We start from the raw sequence: 17,942 nt of genomic DNA, 5'->3' as shown, positions 1-17,942 counted from the left end.
AAGATCGAGCTGCTTAATGTTTGAGAAGGAAATGAAAGAAAAGAGCTTGCGAAAGACACTTAAGCAGCTGATAGCGCTTGAGTGCGAAGAGCCAGGGGCGTATAAACAAGATGTGGGAACCATTAAAGAAAAAATCGAGCAGCTCGACAAAGAATGGTATCAAGGTGCGATGGTGCGCGCAAGAACAAATGCATTAGTAGCTGGAGAGACGCCCACTAAAAGGGCGCTTGGACTTGAGAAAGCTCACGGTCGAAGGAATCACGTCGATAAGATTCTATGGAATGGCACAACTGCCGACGACAGTGAGAGTATAGGCCAAGCGTTTTTAGAGTATTACCAGTCCCTCTTTGCGTTTCAAGAAGCGAATGTAGACGAGTTCAAGAAGGTCTTCCTCGGTCGCATGCCGCGATTGAGTGACGACACAAAAGAACGATTAGAAGTGAAAATAACAGAAAGCGAAGTTGAAAAGGCAATTGAGGATTTGAATCAAGGCAAATCACCTGGACCTGACGGCCTGGGCGCTTGTTTATATAAAGCTTTCAAGAAGGAACTGTCACCGTTGCTAGCACGGCTGTTTAATGATGCGTATGAGAACAAAGCTTTGCCACCTTCTTTTGGCAAAGCGCATACCATACTCCTCCCTAAGAGTGATCAAGTAGAGGAACTTTGGCTGGTGACATCTTACAGGCCGATATCTTTAACCAATGTAGATTATAAAATTTTCATGAAGGTTTTGGCAGCCAGACTTCAAAGTGTAATAAAGGAAATTGTCGCAGATCACCAAAGATGTGGGATCAAAGGAAGGTCGATTTTTTCGAATATTCACACGATGCGGTGCGTGCTCGAGTTCTGCGACGTCACCTTGGGCGGAGTCGCAGTCCTTCAGCTCGACCTCGAGAAAGCCTTCGATTGTGTCTCGCATGGTATTTTGTTTGCCATTTTGAATCACGTTAATATTGGTTCCATCATCGCTGAGGGAGTGGCGTTGGCGTATCATAACTGCACAACACGCTTAAATGTGAATAAATCATTGGGGGCCCCCATTAATGTCATGCATTCTGTGCGTCAGGGCTGCCCCTTCAGTCCTCTTTTGTTTGGAATTTACATAGAAACTATGTGTTTGGCCATAATTCAAAATGATCAAATACGCGGTTATAATTTGGCAGACACAGAAGTCAAGCTCTTGGCATTTGCAGATGACATCGCAGTGTGTTGTACAAGCAAACAAAGTGTAACGGAAACGATAAGCGTAGTGAAAAGTTTTTGTGGTGTGACGGGCAGTAGAGTGAACTGGGGGAAGTCCCTCGGTTTGTGGCACGGAGAGTGGTCTTCCGCCCCGGACCATTTTGCAAATGTGAACTGGATGAAAACCCCGACCAAGTATCTAGGTGTTCCCATGGACAGTTACAAAAATAGCGACGAATACTGGATGAACCAAACAAAAGAAACTAGAGAAAAAGCAGAAAGGTGGAAAGGCATCAACCTGTCGATTTTCGCTAAGGCAACGGTGTGTAACATGTTTTTTATTACGAAGTTGTGGTATGTCATGCAGACGTTGTACTGTTCAAGGGTAAACGTGCAAAAGCTGCACAGAGTGTTCGCGGTTTTTATCTGGGGCTCTACCTGGGAAAGGTGTAGCCGAACAAATCTGTTCAGGCACGTGAAGGAAGGGGGGCTGGGCTTGGCGCATCTTTTTGTTCGACAGCTTGTCAACCGCTTTTTGTTTTTTCGCGATGTGCGCGATCCTTTTTTGCGCACCGTATGTCAGCTCAGTTTGAGCGACGCATTGCCTGCATATGTTGTCAGTACGGCAAGCATGACCGGAACACTGCGTGGATATTTTAAGGAAGTGGCCGACAGTGTGCGTTTCCTTTCAGTTCGTTTTTCAAACGATTATCTGTGTCATGTGAAAAGGAAAACACTGTATAAAGATGTGTGCGACATTGTGTTTCCTGTGCCGTTATACAGAGCCATATACAGTGGAGGGCCAGGACAAGACGTCCTTAAACGGGTGAAACGAATGCAGGTGCCACCAGGTGTTAAAACCTTCTTTTTTAAGCTCCACACAGGAACGCTCTCTGTGAAGACTTTTGTCGAAGAACGAGGCTGTCTTGTGCCGTGGGGATCCCACTGCTTGATCTGTCAGAAGCCGGAGACCATTGATCATGTTTTCTTGCATTGCTGGGCGGCGGTTTTCCTATGGGACGTTTTAAAGCGAACGCTGAAAAAGGAGTTACCGGTGGACCCCCAAGGGATCAGGTATCTGCCAATTAAAGATGAAGATGGAGTGCCGTATGATCTCATTATGTTGAATGCCCTCCACTCTATATGGCGAGCTCGCATGGCCGGGTACCATTGCGACACCGACGCTCGGCCAGCGCGTATGTATTTCAGAGAGTGTATGTCCTCATTTATTGAAATGCACAAAATGCAAGAGTGTGTACCGGATTGGCTGTCGAGGCTCGAACCTCTGACAGTCATGAAGGGCTTTTAATTTAACAACGTCAGTCCTATGAGGATGGACGGCTGTCTAGCGCTTTTTTGCTTCGTCTCCCTTTTTCTCTTGCAAGAGGCTTGCATCTGTGTCATTAGTGTGAAATTCATATGTGCAATGTTATATTGAAAACCGGTAATAAAAAAAAAGCACTGGTCTTGTAAACCAGGGGTCGTGAGTTCAATCCTCACTGGTGGCAGTGCATACTTTTTCTATTCATATATTTTATCTGAGCGTAATTCAAGCACTACATAGCTGAACCATCTCGTGCGCCACTTCGAGTCGCCGCTATAGCTCAGTGCGATTCTGCTTCCGGCCACCGAGCGTGACGGACGCATGATGATGGGCTCCGTTGGAGCGGCTTCAGCGGCCTTTTCTGGCCGCGGAAACAGGACGATGGAACAGGAGGGCACCTACCAAGTTGTTCTGCCAGGTCTGCCAACAGGTCGTTATGATTTAAATACAGTTTTTTTGCACGCTGATATTACGGCGCGACCGTACCGGATTGAAGATTTCCGTGACGCATCGGCACCGCATTCGCTTCTTCCGGATGTTATCGCCCTGGGGGCGTATCGCATGAGCCATGTCTGGGCTATCACTTTCAAGGACGCGGACGCGGTGAAGAAGATCTCGAGCATCAGGGAGCTGCGTGTAAAAAACCGGCGCTGCCTGGTGATTGACCCGGCGAACCAGGAAGTTCGACTGAAGCTCCACTGGCGTCTACACAATGTGCCTGATGAGGACGTGCGTGTCGCCTTTGCGCCCTATGGGAAAGTTACCGAAGTAGGCCGGGAGCGCTGGCGTGTGCAAGGTATGACAGAGAAGGGATCAACCACCCGGCTTGTCACCCTAAAGCTGAATGCGGGCGTGAAGTTTGATGACTTGCCACACCAGCTGAGCGTTGGCGGTGAGTTGGCGCTTGTCGTGGTACCAGGCAGACCCCCGCTGTGCCTTCGGTGTCGCGGTACGGGCCACATGCGCAAGGAATGTCCAGTCCCGCGTTGCGGAATCTGCCGACGCTTCGGGCACGAAGACGACCAGTGTACTCGCACTTACGCGAGCATTACAGGCCCTGGAACCAGCGAGGACTCGTCCGAGATGCTCATGGACGAGGCGGATGCTGAGGAAGCAGCCCGTGTGGGTGGACAACCACAGCGCCAGACTCGGCCATCATTCACGACTCTGGTGAAGCAGAAGGCGGGTCCCTCCGGCGCAACAGATGGCGCAGGCGCAGCAGGCGCAGCAGGCGCAGCATAAGCCTGAACAGGACGACGATGACAATGCGAAGGAGGCGGCGAAAGCCGCGGACGCTAAAGAAAGCAGCGTGGAGACCCCCGGCATTGACACCATGGAGACGAACCAGGAAGCGGCGAGCACCGTTGCTGGAAAACGTCCGCATGAAGAAAGCGGAGACGTCAAGGTGCAGCCTGGCGGTAGCGGCGATGAGCCTCCGCCGAAGGCAGGGGGAGTGAGACGCTCGTCGTTAAAACCACGGCCGAACCTTCCGGCCGACCCGCGGAAGGCGGGGAAACCGCCTCTGTAGTAACACAGTGTCCTGGTCGGTGTCAGCGCCGGTTGTGTTGGTTGACCGGTGTCAAGAGGTCCTGGCAGTCGTGAGGAAGGCTACGTCAACCATGAAGGTAGGCACCATGCGGATAGAGGCGTTTCTTCTTCTAAGACATGGCTTTTAATCTTATTGCTCCACTTCGATTTGCGACCTTGAACGTCAGAGGTCTGGGAGCAAGAAGGCGACAATACCAGCTTAATCGCCTTCTTCTGGATAACGATATTGATATAATTGCTTTACAAGAGTCGAAAATAGAGAGCCAAGAGCACACTGACCACATGGTGTCTTCCTTTCAAGCAAACTTTCATGTTTGCGTTTGTCATTCTGTTGGGACGTCGGGTGGGTGCCTTGTATTCATACGTAAGACCTTAAGAGTGAACGTATAGGCTGTATTTGCATGCCCAAGTGGTCGCCTTTTGATTGCTGATTTCACATTTTCGAATTTTTGTTGGCGAATTGTTTGTGTATATGCTCCTAATGTAGAAAGCGAGTGTAAAATTTTCTTTGAATCCCTTGAGCCATGGTTGAATGGCAACAAGTTTTTGCTTGTACTGGGAGACTTCAACTGTGTGTGCGCCGCAGCTGACAGAGTGAAGTTTAGGCCACTTAGAGACAAGAGCTCTGAAGTTTTGAATACTTTTGTGCATGAGTATGGTCTCGAGGATGTTGGCAATGTGTTTTCCACTGGGACCCACCCAGAATACACGCACTTTCAGCGGGAGAGCCATGCGAGACTAGACAGAATGTATGTATCTGTCGATCTTATGCCGCTATGCTCAAGTTATGACGTTAAACCTGTGCCTTTCAGTGATCACTGCCTCGTGAGCATGACTTTAGGAATGAAGGGCAGGAAATCGCGCTTTAACTGGCACTTATGGAAATTGAACACAAAGCTTTTGGGGGATGAAGGGTTCATTATGCAAGTAAAGACCAAGCTAGACAAATTGCTAGACGCGCAGCCAGCTAGTTTTGCAACTGAATGGGAGGGGTTCAAAGAGTGGGTAAAAATGAAAGCAATAGAAAAGAGCAGCGTGGCTCGCTATAAAGCGAAAGAAAAAGAAAAAGAAATGAACGGGCAACTTGAATGGATGCTGAGCATGGAAAATAGCGCGCCGGGAACTTTCACGAAAGAAATACGGGAAGTGAAATGCCAGCTCGAAAGAATCGACGCCGACAGGTATAGGGCCGCCGTCATACGCGCAAGGTCTGAAAAATTGTGGGCTGGCGAAACGCTGACAAAACGAGCGCTATCAGACGAGAAAAGATACGCTTGCCAGAAAGAAATTAGGAGCATCCGATTTGACGTCCGGACTTCGGAAGATGCGAGAGACATTCAGTGTGCTATAGCCGAACATTTCACAGAACTTCTTAGAAAGAAGCCCGAAACCATGGAAGGCATCCATGTAGACTTCTTGAGGCTGGTTCCAAGACTTGATGATGAAATTAAGGAACGTCTTGAACTGCCTATATCTTTACAGGAGATAGAAAAAGGCAATAGACGACCTAACATCTGGGAAAGCTCCTGGGCCAGATAGGCTAAGTGCGGCCTTTTATAAAACCTTTCGGCTTCCTGTTGCACAGTGCATGCTCCATGTGATAACTGAGGCTTATGAGCGCAAACGGGTTCCATTGTCTTTCAATACGTCCCACATCGTTCTAATTCCCAAGACTGATGATCCGGAAGAATGACTGTTGGTGGGGTCATATCGACCGATTAGTCTCACCAACGTCGACTACAAAGTATTTATGAAGGTTCTATCAAAAAGACTGCAGTCTGTGATCACGAAATTGGTAGGGTCTCACCAGACGTGTGGAATTAAAGGCCGTAGCATCGCTACAAATATACATGTCGCACGCAACGTATTAGAGTGTGTCGATGCAGTTGGCGGTCAGATAGCAATGATGCAGATCGATTTGGCGAAAGCCTTTGACCGCGTCTCCCATGAAATCCTTTTTTCCATCCTGGAACACTCCAAACTAGTGGACATTATAGTAGAGGGCGTAAAAATGGCCTACAAGAACTGTACGACCCGCATAATAGTTAATGGCGATCTCACTGACAAACTTGCTGTACGTTCTTCAGTAAGACAGGGATGCCCGCTTTCCCCCTTGCTTTTCGCAGTGTATTTAGAGCCACTATGCCTGTCAATTATCAACTCTGACCGAATTTCAGGTTACAGACTGCACTCATCACACGTGAAAGTACTCGCGTATGCTGACGATATAGGGGTGTTTTGCGCTGATAGACAGAGCATCTGTGAAGCGACAATTGTGATTGAAAAATTCTGCGCTCAGACTGGAAGTCAGATCAATTGGGGAAAAGGCTCCGGTTTTTGGCATGGCGAATGGGACGTAACACCGGGTTGTTTTTCTCGGCTTCGATGGTCCACCTTGCCGACGCGGTATCTAGGAGTACCTCTGGATTGTTATCGGGATCCCAGCTCGTACTGGAAAGAAGAAACTTCGAGAATGAAAGAGAAAGCGGTCGCGTGGCAAGGAAGACAGCTATCAATGTTTTCCCGTGCCTCTATCTGTAATGTCTTTTTAATTTCGAAGCTCTGGTATGTCATGAATGTGCTGTGTGCGACCCGAACAGCTATTCAAAAAATGCATCGTGTTTTTGCTGTTTTTATTTGGGCGTCAACCTGGGAAAGAACCAGCCGAACTAACCTGTTTGTTTCCGTTAAAAGCGGAGGCCTTGGCCTGGCGCATCTTTTTTTTGCGTCAAGTGGTCTCGCGATTTATGTTTTTGCGTGATCAAAGTGATCCCTTTCTAAGATCTGGTATGCAAGTGCGCCTACAGAGACTGCTCCCTGGAAGGATAGTCTCCTGTGATAACATGTGTGGGGCTGTGACAGGATACTTGCGCGAGGTTGTACTTTCGTGAAAGATGTTGGAAGTACGTTTCAGCCCTGAATACCTGTGTAATGTCAATAAGAAAAAGCTGTACAAAGCGTTGGTTGACGTGATGTTGCCGGTACCCATTTATCGGACACCTCACTTTGGAGGCCCAGGGCAAGATATTTTAAAAATAGTTAAGAACATGCCCGTTAGACCTGTGGTCAAAACTTTTTTTTTAAAACTACATTCCGGTACGCTGCCTGTTAAAACCTGGCTGCATGATAAGGGTCTTTTCGTGCCATGGACAACAAACTGCTTGTTATGCAGGAAGCCCGAGACAGTGGAACATGTTTTCCTAGAATGTTGGGATCCAAATATTTATTGGGATGTCCTTTAGAGGACGATTAAAAAGGAACTACCTTTAAGTCCTTACGGCATCCGGTACTTATCAGTTGAAAGTGAAGAAGTGCCCTACGATTTAATTATGCTTCTTGGCCTCCACAGTTTGTGGAAAACGCGAATGCAGGTGCGACATGCAGACATAAATACAAGATCCACACGAGAAAACTTCATCGAAAGTGTTGTTTATCTTCGCGAATGTTTCAGGGCTCAGACTGATCCACCAGAGTGGATATCACTGTTTGATGATTTGTCACAAATGAAAAGTTTTTAGCACCACTCGCGTCAGTCCAAGTGTGGCTGAAGTGTTTTATCATGTTACTTTGTGTTATGCGTCCAAAAACGGCAATAAAGAAATAAAAATCTCCGCTATAGCTCAGTGGTAGAGCACTGGTCTTGTAAACCAGGGGTCGTGAGTTCAATCCTCACTGGTGGCAGTGCATACTTTTTCTATTCACATATATTATCTGAGTGTAATTCAAGCGCTACATAGCTGAACCATCTCCTTCGCCATTTCGAGTCGCCGCTATAGCTCAGTGGTAGAGCACTGGTCTTGTAAACCAGGGGTCGTGAGTTCAATCCTCACTGGTGGCAGTGCATACTTTTTCTATTCACATATTTTATCTGAGTGTAATTCTAGCGCTACATAGTTGAACCATCTCGTTCGCCATTTCGAGTTGCCGCTATAGCTCAGTGGTAGAGCACTGGTCTTGTAAACCAGGAGTCGTGAGTTCAATCCTCACTAGTGGCAGTGCATACTTTTTCTATTCACATATTTTATCTGAGTGTAATTCAAGCGCTACATAGCTGAACCATTTCGTTCGCCACTTCGTGTCGCCGCTATAGGTCAGTGGTAGAGCACTGGTCTTGTAAACCAGGGGTCGTGAGTTCAGTCCTCACTGGTGGCAGTGCATACTTTTTCTATTCACATATTTTATCTGAGTGTAATTCAAGCGCTACATAGCTGAACCATTTCGTTCGCCACTTCGAGTCGCCGCTATAGCTCAGTGGTAGAGCACTGGTCTTGTAAACCAGGGGTCGTGAGTTCAATCCTCACTGGTGGCAGTGCATACTTTTTCTATTCACATATTTTATCTGAGTGTAATTCAAGCGCTACATAGCTGAACCATTTCGTTCGCCACTTCGAGTGGCCGCTATAGCTCAGTGGTAGAGCACTGGTCTTGTAAACCAGGGGTCGTGAGTTCAATCCTCACTGGTGGCAGTGTATACTTTTTCTATTCACATATTTTATCTGAATGTAATTCAAGCGCTACATAGCTGAAGCATTTCGTTCGCCACTTCGAGTCGCCGCTATAGCTCAGTGGTAGAGCACTGGTCTTGTAAACCAGGGGTCGTGAATTCAATCCTCACTGGTGGCAGTGCATACTTTTTCTATTCACATATTTTCTCTGAGTGTAATTCAAGCGCTACATAGCTGAACCATCTCGTTCGCCATTCGAGTCGCCGCTATATCTCGGAGATCCACTTCCGGCCACCGAGCGTGACGGACGTGCGCATCATGTGCTCCAACGGAGCGGTATCAGCGGCCCAGCTTGGCCGTGGAAACAGGTTTGCTGGCTCGAGTGACCAGGATTATGAAGTTATTTTGCCGCGGCTACGAACAGGTCGAATTGTTGCAAATACGCTGTTTTTGCACGCCCACGTCAGAGCAAGGCCCTACAAGGTCGAGGATTTTCGCGACGCACTGGTTCGCTTGGCACTGCTCCCCGAGGTTGTCGCCTTGGGGGCGTACCAGATGAATCACATCTGGGCTATCACGTTCAAGAGTGTTGACGGAATGAAGAAGCTGCTTTCAGTCCGTGAAGTGACTGTTAAAGAACGACGGTGCATTGTCATTGATCCCGACGACCAGGACGTGAGGATGAAGATCCACTGGATTTTGTACAACGTGCAAGACGAAGATGTGCGAACAGCCTTTGCACCTTACGGAATGGTGACGGAAGTCGCCAAGGAACGCTGGCGCGTTCAGGGAGTCATGGACAAAGGTTCGTCAACGCGTTGTGTGTCTTTGAAGATGAAGCCTGGAGTCACAATTGATGACCTGCCTCACCAGCTGCGCATTGCTGGAGAGCGGGCCCTCGTTGTGGTTCCTGGAAGAGCCCCGCTTTGCCTAACGTGCCATACTTCAGGACACGTCCGACGGGAATGCAAAGTTCCCCGTTGCAGTCAGTGCCGTCGCTTCGGGCATGACCAATCGCAGTGCGTCAAAACGTACGCAAATGTCACAGGGCACATGAGAGGAGAAGACGACTCCGAACTTCTCATGGATGCGGACGAATCCGAGGAGGCAGCGAGAACAGCAGAAAAGAATACGCCGCAGGCAGCGCCTAACGCCGTCAAGGGGGGCGTGGCAGCGATACTGACTGAAGACCAGACCACTGCGTCGAAGCAGGCTGTTGTAGCCCCGAAGATTGACGCAGCGGAGCGAAGCACAAGTACTGCTACGGAAGCAGTGCATGGAAAACCTCAAGAGGAGGGAGAAGGCATGGACGTCGTCCAAACAAGCATGAGTAGCGCTCCAGGAAAGAGGGCACACGACAAGGCCTGTGTCGAAGAGGTTCAGCATCCTTCTGCGAGTATCGACGAACCGCCCCCCAAATCGGGAGGGCAGCGCCGGCCGACGTTTCGCCCGAAGCCCAACATCCCGCCGGACAAAAAGCCGGCGAAGACTACACCGACGTAGCAACCATGGCTCCCTTCTGGCTTGACAAGGGACGAGAGGCGACCCACAACGGGACTACGACGGCCAGCGCGCTGAGGCTGCGCCAGCCTGCTGCAGAACGCGAGCACGCCTCTTGGGCGGGCTCGAGAACTCTTGAGAAGGGAAAATGGCTGAGCTTCACTTATCGGTGTATTAAGGCTGAAGGTGAGCACGAAGCCGTTCGGCCTATTTAATTTATCGCGCAAATGGCAGGCAGAACAGAAGCAGCACTTAAATTTGCCACCTTTAATGTAAGGGGACTGGCAGCGAGGTGGCGTCAGTATCAATTAAGCCGCCTCCTGCTTGAGAACGATGTGGACGTAGTGGCAGTGCAAGAGACCAAGGTGGAAAGTGAAGCTCAGACGAACCGCATGGTTGAGCCTTTTAGAAGCCGTTACAATGTATGCGTCAGTCATTCTGTTGGTACGTCAGGAGGGTGTGCCATTTTAATTCGAAATTCTTTAGGTGTTATTGAAGAATCTGTTACAGTTTTCAACACCGGGCGTTTTGTGATGTGTGATTTTTCGTATCTTGATTTACAGTGGCGCGTAATGTGTGTGTATGCCCCAAATAAGGAAAATGAGCGCAAAGCTTTCTTCGAAATGGTTCAGCCCTATCTGAAGTCTCCTAGATACATTATTCTGATGGGTGACTTCAACTGCGTATGCATGCCCGAAGACAGAGTTACTAACGCGACCATTCGAAACCAGAGCTCTTTACTTTTGAACGCAATTGTCCTGGAGCACAATTTAGAAGACGTCGGTAGTGCTCTGTCAGAAGGTGCCCGTCTGCAGTTCACACATTTCCAACAAGGAAGTCATGCAAGACTTGACAGGGTTTATGCGTCTGCTGGCCTGGTCCCAATGTGCAGTGACTACTTGATTAAAAACGTTGCGTTCAGCGATCATTGCATGGTAATGGTTACAATAGGAACGAAGACCAAAAGGTCGAAGTTCAACTGGGAACTATGGAAATTTAATATAAGGCTTCTTGAGGATGAACGTTTTGTGTTTAAAGTAAAAGAAAAAATAGACTGTTTGCAAACGGGTGATCAGAGGGACGTTATTGGGAAATGGGAACATTTTAAAGAAGAAATAAAAATGATCGCTATAGAAAGAGCGAGTGCGCTGCGTCAAAGCAACAAGGCAGACGAAAAAGAATTTCAGAGCCGCTTAGATTTGCTGCTGAGGTGGGAAAGTGCTCAGCCGGGCCAGTACGAAAAAGAAATAAAAGAAACAAAAAATAAGTTAGAACTGATGGATAAAGAGAAATATAAAGGAGCGGTCATACGCGCACGTGCAGAACGGTTGTGGTTTGGCGAGACGCCGACAAAGCGGTCCCTGTGCGACGAAAAACGATATGCAGTAAAGAACGATATAAAAGCGATAGAGTACAAGGGCGAAATGGCTCGTGACTCTAATACTATTCAACGTGCGTTTGTGGATTATTACGAAGGACTACTGGGTCACGAGTCACGTGTTGAAGAAGGCCTCGCGGCGGAGTTCTTGGCACTGATGCCTATCTTAGAGGATGAAGTCAAGCTGGGGCTCGAGGCATCGATTAGTGCAGCGGAAATAGAGCGCGCAATCGACGAGTTAAGCTCCGGAAAATCACCTGGTCCCGACGGGCTGGGCGCAGCTTTTTACAAAGCGTTTAAGTCTGACATGGCGCATATTCTACACAGCGTAATTCAAGAAACATACGAAAAGCAGATGATGCCTCCGTCCTTCCGAAGAAGTCACATCGTCCTAGTACCGAAGAGTGAAGACCCGGTTAAGAGATTGTCAGTCAGAGGGTATCGGCCCATAAGTCTCACGAATGTGGACTATAAAATATTCATGAAGGTTCTGGGCAGAAGGTTGCAGAATGTCATAAAAGCTATTGTAGGCCAGCACCAAACGTGCGGGATTAAAGGACGTACGATAACGACAAATATTCACGTAGCACGGAGCATATTAGAATGCTGCGATGCTTTTGATAAACGTGTAGCCATGTTGCAACTGGACATGGAAAAGGCCTTTGACCGCGTCAACCACCATGTTCTGTTTTGTATCCTCGAACACGTGAATGTCGGCCGAGTGCTCTTGGAAGGTGTCAAAATGGCATATGGTGGTTGTACGGCAAACCTTATTGTTAATAAGCAGCTGAGTGAAAGTATCACAGTTCGTTCTTCCGTGAGGCAAGGGTGCCCATTGTCTCCGTTGTTGTTTGCACTGTATCTCGAACCTTTTTGCCTGAAAATTATATCAAACGAAAAAGTGCGTGGCTTCACGATGTTGTCCACTGAAGTTAAAGTACTTGCGTATGCGGATGATATCGCCATATTTTGCGAAGATAGGGAAAGTCTAACTGAAGTAGTGAAGGACGCGGCTAGGTTTTGCAAAGCCTCCGGAAGTGTGATAAACTGGGAAAAGTGTTTTGGTTTCTGGCACGGAAAATGGGATTATGCGCCTGAAATGTTTGAGCGCGTTCAGTGGGCAACGTCACCTGTCAAATACTTGGGAGTGCCCCTAGACCAATATCAATAACCTGCAAAATATTGGGAAGCGGAAAATGAGCGCACACGCGAATGTACGCACAAATGGGGTGGCCGCGATCTTTCAATTTTTGCTCGGGCCAGAGTATGTAACCTCTTTTTGGTGGCCAAGGTATGGTATGTGCTGCAGGCACTGTGTATGTCACGGACCAGCGTCCAGAGATTGCACCGAGCTTTCGCAGTGTTCATTTGGGGGTCGAGTTGGGAGCGGACAAGTCGCACAAATCTATTTTTGTCCGTTGGAAAGGGTGGCCTAGGTTTGGCTCATTTGTTTCTTATGCAACTTGTGTCAAGATTTATGTTCCTCCGAGACCAAAAAGATGCTTTCTTGCGTACGGTAATGCAAATTTGCTTGAAAGAGGCACTGCCTGAATATGTTGTATCATCCAGCCCTGTGAAACGTGTACGGGTGCGGGGCTTTCTTTGGGAGGTTGTGCGCGCTTTTCAGTGTTTGAAAGTTCGCTTTTCTGCACAGTATCTTGCTGATGTTAGAAGGAAACAACTTTATAAAGACCTTATTGATACTATGTTGCCTATACCTTTGTACCGTTCCATATACTGTGTTGGCTCTGAAGGGAATGTACTTAAGAGGGTCAAAAAGATGTTGGTGCGGCCCTCAATGAAATCATTCTTCTTTCAGCTGCACACTGGCACACTGCCCGTGAAACCATCGCTACAAGAGAAAGGAATATTTGTCCCATGGTCCACAAATTGTCTAATCTGTAGAAAACCGGAGACTATAGATCACATGTTCCTTCACTGCACAGACGCTGTATTTCACTGGGACGTCTTGGAGCGAACTTTAAAAAAGCAGCTTCCAATATCACCTTACGGCATAAGATTTCTATCGGTAGATAGCGGTGACGAAGTGCCGTGGGACATGTTTATGCTTATCAGCTTACACAGTATATGGAAAAATCGAATGGCGTTTAGGCATGCAGATGAAATTATTCTCCCTGTACGAGAGTATTTCATTGAAAATGTGTCTTATGTAAGAGATGTGTTTAAGGCTCAAAAAGAACAGCCGTAATGGCTCCCATTAATGGATGACCTCGCCAAACTGAAACGCTTTTAATCCTTTGGTGTGAGCTGGCCAGTGCACCGCTCGCATCTTTTACTTGTAAAGCGATATTAGTGTTTTGTATGTCTTTCATTCTCATGTACCAAGAAGGTAATAAAGAAAAAAAAAGCCGCTATAGCTCAGTGGTAGAGCACTGGTCTTGTAAACCAGGGGTCGTGAGTTCAATCCTCACTAGTGGCAGTGCATACTTTTTCTATTCACATATTTCATCTGAGTGTAATTCAAGCGCTACATAGCTGAACCATCTCGTGCGCCATTTCGAGTCGCCGTTATAGCTCAGTCATTCTGCTTCCGGCAGCCGAGCTGAGCGGTCAGCAGAATCATGGGCTCCAGTGGAGCAGCGACAGCGGCCACTTTTGCTCGCGGAAACAGGCTTACTGACGAAGACAAGGAGTACCCGTTTATTTCGCCGCAACTGCCGAAAGGACGAGTAACGATCAACACCGTGTTTTTACACGGGGATGTACGTGCGAGACCCTACAAGGTTGAAGACTTCAGGGACGCCCTATTGCCGACGGGCCTGCTACCTGACGTGGTATGCATAGGGGCGTATCAAATTAACCACGTCTGGGCGGTGACTCTCAATGATGCGACTGCCACAAAACGCCTGCTGGCCATGAAGGAAATGCAAGTGAAGGGACGACGGTGCGTCATTGTTGACCCACAAGACCAGCAGGTGAAGCTTAGGCTTCACTGGCTGCTGCACGGCGTTTCTGATGAGGACATCCGGACGGCGTTCGCTGCATTCGGCAAGGTGGAAGAGGTGAGCCGAGAGCGGTGGCGTGTCCAAGGCATGGGAGACAAGTCGTCTACTACCCGGACCGTGCTCCTGAAGCTGAACAGCGGCGTAAAACTGGAAGACCTGCCTCATCAGGTGCGCGTCGGCGGAGAGCTAGCATTGGTGGTCGTTCCCGGGAGGCCCATGCAGTGTCTGCGCTGCCAATGCACGGGACACGTCCACCGAGATTGTAAAGTTCCCCGCTGTTCAAGGTGCAGGCGTTTCGGCCACGTTGATGCTGACTGCGTCAAATCGTATGCAGCCGTGACAGGACCAGCAGCGAGTGACGTTGCTGCAGAGCACCTTATGGACGTGGTCGAGACGGAGGACGCCGCCAAAGGAACCGGAGACCTGGTTCCGACAGCGACAGTCAGTGGGACATCGACCGTTGGCGCAGAAGGCACGGTGACTGAGGCTGGCGAGAAAACGAGCAAGATGGTACAGGTCCTGTCTTCAGTGGGTCATGCTACGGGGGGCGTTAACGACGAGGCACCCGATGACGACACGACAGCAATGCTGCAGGGCGAGGACACCAACGACGGTGAGCAGACTGCAACTCTCGGTGCCCTAGTCCTGCGCCCCCACGACGCGACGAAGGACCGGGACGGTAGTGCAACCAGCACCAACGAGGGGCCGCCGCCGAAGGCGCCTCATGGGAAGCGGATGGGCTTCAAACCAAAACCTAATATTCCGCCAGAAAAAAAGCCTGTTGTCAAAGTGGGGGCGGTGACCAACGCCAGCAAGCTGCAAGGTCCCGGAGGCGGCTAGCCGAGGGCTAGTCGTGAAGGGTAAGCACCATGCTCCGGGCCTACTTTTTTTTTTTCCTTAGTTAAGATGGCTCTCTTACCGTCACTTACTATCGCCACATTGAACGTGAGAGGGTTGGTGGCTAGTCGTAGGCAAAGTCAGGTCCTACGGTTGGTCACTGACCAAGACTTAGACGTACTAGCCGTCCAGGAGACCAAGGTTGACGGAGAGGAAGAGACCGGGAGCATGGTGCGGCGTTTCACGACTAGATATCATGCGGTCGTGAGTCACGCGGTAGGGACGTCCGCTGGTTGTGTTCTGTTTGTAAAGAAGGTGCCTGATCTTGTTGTTCAAAGTCTATTTTCATGCCAGTCTGGAAGGATTGTTTTTTGTGATTTTGTTTATCGTGAAATTGAATTTCGAGTCATGTGCATATATGCGCCGAATTCTGTAGAAGAGCGCACCTTATTTTTTGAGAACCTTTTTCAGTATATTTGCAGCGAGAAGTGCATGATTTTGTTGGGGGATTTTAATTGTGTTTTGAGTGCTCGGGATAGAGCCAATAATGCCGGTATTCGTGATAGAAGCAGCTGTGTGTTGACTAAACTAATACGTGAAAATGAACTGGACGATGTTTGCGAGTGTCTGGAGACGGAGCGGGAAGTAATGTACACGCGATTTCAAGGTAACAGTCACGCGAGGTTAGACCGCATGTACTACATATCGCAAGACATGATTGCAAAGTGCCATAGTTATTCTGTGGCACCAGTATCGTTCTCAGATCACTGCTTGGTGAAATGTAACATAGGCACGGAGAAGAAGAGAGAATCTTTTAATTAGGACCTATGGAAAATGAACGCCTTACTACTAAAAGACGAACCATTTGTAGAGGCAGTACATGAGGCCGTAAGGGAGGTTTGTGAGGATAATAGTCAAACAACAGCAGAGAAATGGGAAGGGTTCAAACAAAACGTAAAAATGAAAGCCTGTGAAAGATCGAGCTGCTTAAAGTTTGAGAAGGAAATGAAAGAAAAGAGCTTGCGAAAGACACTTAAGCAGCTGATAGCGCTTGAGTGCGAAGAGCCAGGGTCGTATAAACAAGATGTGCGAACCATTAAAGAAAAGATCGAGCAGCTCGACAAAGAACGGTATCAAGGTGCGATTGTGCGTGCAAGAACAAATGCATTAGTAGCTGGAGAGACGCCCACTAAAAGGGCGCTTGGACTTGAGAAAGCTCACGGTCGAAGGAATCACGTCGATAAGATTCTATGGAATGGCACAACTGCCGACGACAGTAAGAGTATAGCCCAAGCGTTTTTAGAATATTACCAGTCACTCTTTGCGTTTCAAGAAGCGAATGTAGACGAGTTCAAAAAGGTCTTCCTCAGTCGCATGCCGCGATTGATTCACGACACAAAAGAACGATTAGAAGTGAAAATAACAGAAAGCGAAGTTGAAAAGGCAATTGAGGATTTGAATCAAGGCAAATCACCTGGACCTGGCGGCCTGGGCGCTTGTTTATATAAAGCTTTCAAGAAGGAACTGTCACCGTTGCTACCACGGCTGTTTAATGCTGCGCATGAGAACAAAGTTTTGCCACCTTCTTTTGGCAAAGCGCATACCATACTCCTCCCTAAGAGTGATCAAGTAGAGAAACTTAGGCTGGTGACATCTTACAGGCCGATATCTTTAACCAATGTAGATTATAAAATTTTCATGAAGGTTTTGGCAGCCAGACTTCAAAGTGTAATAAAGGAAATTGTCGCAGATCACCAAACATGTGGGATCAAAGGAAGGTCGATTTTTTCGAATATTCACACGATGCGCTGCGTGCTCGAGTGCTGCGACGTCACCTAGGGCGGAGTCGCAGTGCTTCAGCTCGACCTCGAGAAAGCCTTTGATTGTGTCTCGCATGGTGTTTTGCTTGCCATTTTGAATCACGTTAATATTGGTTCCATCATCGCTGAGGGAGTGGCGTTGGCGTATCAGAACTGCACAACACGCTTAATTGTGAATAAATCATTGCGGGCCCCCATTAATGTCCTGCGTTCTGTGCGTCAGGGCTGCCCCCTCAGTCCTATTTTGTTTGGCATTTACATAGAAACTATGTGTTTGGCCATAATTCAAAATGATCAAATACGCGGGTATAATTTGGCAGACACAGAAGTCAAGCTCTTGGCATATGCAGATGACATCGCAGTGTGTTGTACAAGCAAACAAAGTGTAACGGAAACGATAAGCGTAGTGAAAAGTTTTTGTGGTGTGACGGGCAGTAGAGTGAACTGGGGGAAGTCCATCGGTTTGTGGCACGGAGAGTGGTCTTCCACCCCGGACCATTTTGCAAATGTGAACTGGATGAAAACCCCGACCAAGTATCTAGGTGTTCCCATGGACAGTTACAAAAATAGCGACGAATACTGGATGAACCAAACAAAAGAAACTAGAGAAAAAGCAGAAAGGTGGAAAGGCATCAACCTGTCGATTTTCGCTAAGGCAACGGTGTGTAACATGTTTTTTATTACGAAGTTGTGGTATGTCATGCAGACGTTGTACTGTTCAAGGGTAAACGTGCAAAAGCTGCACAGAGTGTTCGTGGTTTTTATCTGGGGCTCTACCTGGGAAAGGTGTAGCCGAACAAATCTGTTCAGGCACGTGAAGGAAGGGGGGCTGGGCTTGGCGCATCTTTTTGTTCGACAGCTTGTCAACCGCTTTTTGTTTTTTCGCGATGTGCGCGATCCTTTTTTGTGCACCGTATGTCAGCTCAGGTTGAGCGACGC

The 17,942-nt window shown here is 48.2% G+C and overlaps 8 non-coding genes across 8 annotated transcripts; all 8 read left to right on the top strand.

The window, feature by feature from the left end:
- Positions 1–7,666: 7,666 nt before the first annotated feature.
- Positions 7,667–7,738, top strand: TRNAT-UGU (transfer RNA threonine (anticodon UGU)). Its single transcript has one exon. It is a non-coding gene; the product is annotated as a tRNA-Thr (tRNA).
- An 85-nt stretch (positions 7,739–7,823) lies between these two features.
- Positions 7,824–7,895, top strand: TRNAT-UGU (transfer RNA threonine (anticodon UGU)). Its single transcript has one exon. It is a non-coding gene; the product is annotated as a tRNA-Thr (tRNA).
- An 85-nt stretch (positions 7,896–7,980) lies between these two features.
- On the top strand, positions 7,981–8,052 carry TRNAT-UGU (transfer RNA threonine (anticodon UGU)). Its single transcript has one exon. It is a non-coding gene; the product is annotated as a tRNA-Thr (tRNA).
- Positions 8,053–8,137: 85 nt separating this feature from the next.
- Positions 8,138–8,209, top strand: TRNAT-UGU (transfer RNA threonine (anticodon UGU)). The gene has a single exon. It is a non-coding gene; the product is annotated as a tRNA-Thr (tRNA).
- An 85-nt stretch (positions 8,210–8,294) lies between these two features.
- TRNAT-UGU (transfer RNA threonine (anticodon UGU)) lies at positions 8,295–8,366 on the top strand. The gene has a single exon. It is a non-coding gene; the product is annotated as a tRNA-Thr (tRNA).
- An 85-nt stretch (positions 8,367–8,451) lies between these two features.
- TRNAT-UGU (transfer RNA threonine (anticodon UGU)) lies at positions 8,452–8,523 on the top strand. Its single transcript has one exon. It is a non-coding gene; the product is annotated as a tRNA-Thr (tRNA).
- Positions 8,524–8,608: 85 nt separating this feature from the next.
- TRNAT-UGU (transfer RNA threonine (anticodon UGU)) lies at positions 8,609–8,680 on the top strand. The gene has a single exon. It is a non-coding gene; the product is annotated as a tRNA-Thr (tRNA).
- Positions 8,681–13,748: 5,068 nt separating this feature from the next.
- TRNAT-UGU (transfer RNA threonine (anticodon UGU)) lies at positions 13,749–13,820 on the top strand. Its single transcript has one exon. It is a non-coding gene; the product is annotated as a tRNA-Thr (tRNA).
- The last annotated feature ends 4,122 nt before the right edge of the window (positions 13,821–17,942 follow it).

The sequence above is a fragment of the Dermacentor albipictus genome, chromosome 7 (assembly GCF_038994185.2).
Source record: "Dermacentor albipictus isolate Rhodes 1998 colony chromosome 7, USDA_Dalb.pri_finalv2, whole genome shotgun sequence".
NCBI classification, from domain to species: Eukaryota; Metazoa; Arthropoda; class Arachnida; order Ixodida; family Ixodidae; genus Dermacentor; species Dermacentor albipictus.
This window is presented reverse-complemented; position numbering and strand designations above follow the sequence as displayed.